Below are 4,589 nucleotides of genomic sequence, written 5' to 3' on the forward strand. Positions count from 1 at the left end.
CTCTCAAAGAATAAAGAAGCCCAACCTTGCTCTAAAGGCCAAGGTTAGTATGGAGGAAGAGGATGAAGAGGAAGAAGAGGAGGGCAACCTCGAAGATACGAAGTATGCCTATCATGAACACATGGCTCTTGCTTCAAGGCAATTTTGGAGCAAGAAGAACACGAGGCCAAACTTCAACAAAAGCAACTCAAGTGGCGCAAAGGGCAAGCAACGGATGAGGACTTGCTTCAATTGTGGCAATGTGAGCCACTTTGTTGCGGAGTGCCCTTACGAGAAGAGGGAAGACAATGGTGGCAAGCTCATTAGAAAAGACAAGGCCAAGTCGTTCCCCAACAAGAGCAACTTCACCAAGAAGACTCCTCCCAAGGCGTTGGTGGTTCAAGAAGAGTACAATGAGGATGATGACGATGATGAAGATAGTGAGTCGGTTGCCATGGCCTCGGTTGCCATTGCGAAGACTCCACGGGTGTCTCTCTTCGACTCACCCAATGAGAACATCACCGCCAAGTGCCTCATGGCTAAAGCCACCAATAAGATATTGATACCGTGGCCCTCTTGTGGAGCAAGACTCTTAAGGTAGCCTTTGTTGGTCATGTCGAGAACGGTCTCTATGTGATTAACTTTTCGGAGCAACCCACTAAGACCGCGACATGCCTAATGGCTAAAGTTGACGTGGGATGGCTTTGGCTAAGAAAGGGGGTAAGCACTCATAGACAATTAGCAAACTATTGTGAACATCATGCGTTTGTTTCTTGTGTCGAACCCCAAAAGGTTTATGAAGCGCTTGAGGACACGGATTGGCTCAACGCCATGCATGAAGAACTCAACAACTTCGAACATAACCAAGTGTGGAAGTTAGTGCCAAGGCCAACCGGGAATCATAATGTCATTGGAACCAAGTGGATATTCAAGAACAAGCAAGATGCTCATGGAATCATTGTTCGCAACAAGGCTCGTTTGGTGGCACAAGGCTACTCCCAAGTCGAGGGTATCGACTACGGTGAAACCTTTGCCCCCGTTGCTCGCCTTGAATCTATTCGTTTGTTGATTGCTTATGCTTCTCATCATAATTTCACTTTGCAACAAATGGATGTGAAGAGTGCTTTTCTTAATGGTCCCATAAATGAGTTGGTATATGTCAAACAACCCCCCGGGTTCGAAGATCCCTATTTCCCCGATCATGTGTATCAAATCCACAAGGCCCTCTATGGCCTTAAACAAGCCCCACGTGCGTGGTATGAGCATCTTACGGAGTTGTTACAAGATCGTGGATTCGAAATCGGGAAAATCGGCCCCACTCTTTTTACTAAGAAGGTCAAAGGGGAGTTGTTTGTGTGCCAACTATATGTTGATGATATTATTTTTGGTTCCCCTAACAAAGCTTTCAATGAAGAATTTGCCGCTCTCATGACCTCAAAGTTCAAGATGTCTATGATGGGAGAGTTGAAGTTCTTTCTCGGATTCGAAATCAAACAAAGAAGAGAAGGAACCTTCATCAACCAAGCCAAATACACTCAAGACATGCTAAAGAGATTCAAGCTAAGTGATGTCAAGCCGGCTTCCACTCCAATGCCCACCAAGTGCCAACTTGACATTGATCCCAATGGTAAAGCGGTGGATCAAAAGGTATATCGCTCTATGATTGGATCCTTGCTTTACCTTTGTGCATCTAGACCAGATATCATGTTGAGTGTGGGAATATGTGCACGGTTTCAAGCCGCACCTAAGGAAAGCCACTTTGTGGCGGTCAAGCGAATCTTTCGATATTTGGCTCATACCCCAAACTTTGGCCTATGGTACCCAAGAGGAGCAAACTTCAAGCTTGTAGGTTATTCGGACTCCGATTGGGCGGGAGACAAAGTGGATAGGAAGTCCACTTCCGGAGGGTGCCAATTTCTTGGTTGCTCTTTGGTAAGTTGGTCTTCTAAAAAGCAAAGTTGTGTGTCTCTCTCGTCCACCGAAGCGGAGTATGTGGCGGCCGGAAGTTGTTGTGCACAACTCTTATGGATGAGGCAAACTTTAAAGGATTACGGTGTCATTTGTGACAAAGTGTGTGACGCCCCCGATTTGACCGTACACTAATCATACACGCAAATGTGTACGATCACGATCAGGGACTCACGGGAAGATATCACAACACAACTCTACAACATAAATAAGTCATACAAGCATTATAATACAAGCCAGGGGCCTCGAGGGCTCGAATACAAGTGCTCGATCATAGACGAGTCAGCGGAAGCAACAATATCTGAGTACAGACATAAGTTAAACAAGTTTGCCTTAAGAAGGCTAGCACAAAAGTAGCAACGATCGAAAAGGCAAGGCCTCCTGCCTGGGACCTCCTAACTACTCCTGGTCGTCGTCAGCGGCCTGCACGTAGTAGTAGGCACCTCCAGTGTCGTAGGTGTCGTCGTCGACGGTGGCGTCTGGCTCCTGAATTCCAGCATCTGGTTGCGACAATCCGGTATAGAAAGGGGAAAAGAGGGAGAAAAGCAACCGTGAGTACTCATCCAAAGTACTCGCAAGCAAGGAGCTACACTTCATATGCATGGGTATATGTGTAAAGGGGCATATCAGTGGACTGAACTGCAGAATGCCAGAATAAGAGGGGGATAGCTAGTCCTGTCAAAGACTACGCTTCTGGACAACTCCATCTTGCAGCATGTAGAAGAGAGTAGAATGAAGTCCTCCAAGTAGCATCGCATAGCATAATCCTACCCGGCGATCCCCTCCTCGTCGCCCTGTTAGAGAGCGATCACCGGGTTATATCTGGCACTTGGAAGGGTGTGTTTTATCAAGTATCCAGTTCTAGTTGTCATAAGGTCAAGGTACAACTCCGGGTCGTCCTTTTACCGAGGGACACGGCTATTCGAATAGATAAACTTCCCTGCAGGGGTGCACCACATAACCCAACACGCTCGATCCCATTTGGCCGGACACACTTTTCTGGGTCATGCCCGGCCTCGTAAGATCAACACGTCGCAGCCCCACCTCGGCTCAACAGAGAGGTCAGCACGCCGGTCTAAACCTATGCGCGCAGGGGTCTGGGCCCATCGCCCTATGCACACCTGCACGTTGCGTACGCGGCCGGAAGCAGACCTAGCCTAGTGGCGTTCCAGTCCAATCCGGCGCGTGCCACTCAGTCGCTGACGTCAAAAGAGCTTCGGCTGATACCACGACGTCGGGATACCCATAACTACTCCCACGTAGATGGTTAGTGCGTATAGACCAAATGGCCAGACTCAGATCAAATACCAAGATCTCGTTAAGCGTGTTAAGTATCCGCGAACACCGACCAGGGCCAGGCCCACCTCTCACCTAGGCGGTCTCAACCTGCCCTGTCGCTCCGCCACAAAGATCCACTTGCGGGTACTCCTACGAGCCGACCCGACTTTAGTCATCTCATGTGTCATGTAAATAAATATAAGTATATACCCGCGATCACCGCCCAGGTGATCACGGCCCGATAGTATAGCACAACAGACGGACAAGAATGTAGGGCCACTGATGGAAAACTAGCATCCTATACTAAGCATGTAGGATTGCAGGTAAAGGTAACAACAGTAGTAGCAAGGATAGGCTATGCATCAGGATAGGATATCGAAAGCAGTAACATGCTACACTACTCTAATGCAAGCAGTATAGAGGAGAGTAGGCGATATCTGGTGATCAAGGGGGGGGGCTTGCCTGGTTGCTCTGGCAAGTAGGAGGGGTCGTCGACTCCGTAGTCGAACTGGGCAGCAGCAGTGTCGGTCTCGTAGTCTACCGGAGAGAAGAGGGGGAAGAAACAGTAAATACAATGCAAACATAAGCATGACGATGCGTGACCTGACAATGAGCGGTGCTAGGGGTGTCCTAACGCGACGGTAGGCAGTACCGGTGAAGGGGGGGAACATCCGGGAGGTATTCCCGATGTTTCGCGTTTTCGGACAGTCGGACCGGAGGGGGAAAATTGCTAGTTCGATAGGTTAGGGAGGTGTGGTGGACGAACGGACTGCGTATCCGGATTCGTCTCGTCGTTCTGAGCAACTTTCATATAGAAAACATTTTCATCCGAGCTACAGTTTAAAAGATATGAATTTTCAAAGTTTATTTGAATTTCTGGAATTATTTAATTAACAGAAAAAGGGATATGACGTCAGCATGACGTAGGAGTGACGTCAGCGGTCAACAGTCCGGGTTGACTGGTCAAACTGACACGGGGGACCCACCTGTCATAGACAGTGGGTTAACAGAGGATTAAACTAATTAGTTTTTAGTTAATTAACTACTGGGCCCACCTGTCAGTGAGAGATTATTTAAACTAATTAATTTTATTTATAAAACATTTTCTTTTTCTTTTCTTTTTTTTTTAATTATTGCGGCGGGGCCCGCATGTCAGTGACTGGGCCTGCCCAGTCAGCAGTTGACTGGGTCAACCCAGTCAACTGGGCCCGTGGGGGCCACTGGCAGTGACCCAGGGGTGGCCCCAGGTGTGCCACGTCGGCGGCCGGCGCCGGAGCAACGCCGGCGACCAGACGCACGGCGGCGCGGCTCGGGAGGGGTACGGGTTTCGCGTACAGGGGGTCTCCGGAGGCGTGGCTGGGCGC

This window comes from Triticum aestivum, chromosome 3D, assembly GCF_018294505.1.
Source record: "Triticum aestivum cultivar Chinese Spring chromosome 3D, IWGSC CS RefSeq v2.1, whole genome shotgun sequence".
Taxonomy (NCBI): Eukaryota; Viridiplantae; Streptophyta; class Magnoliopsida; order Poales; family Poaceae; genus Triticum; species Triticum aestivum.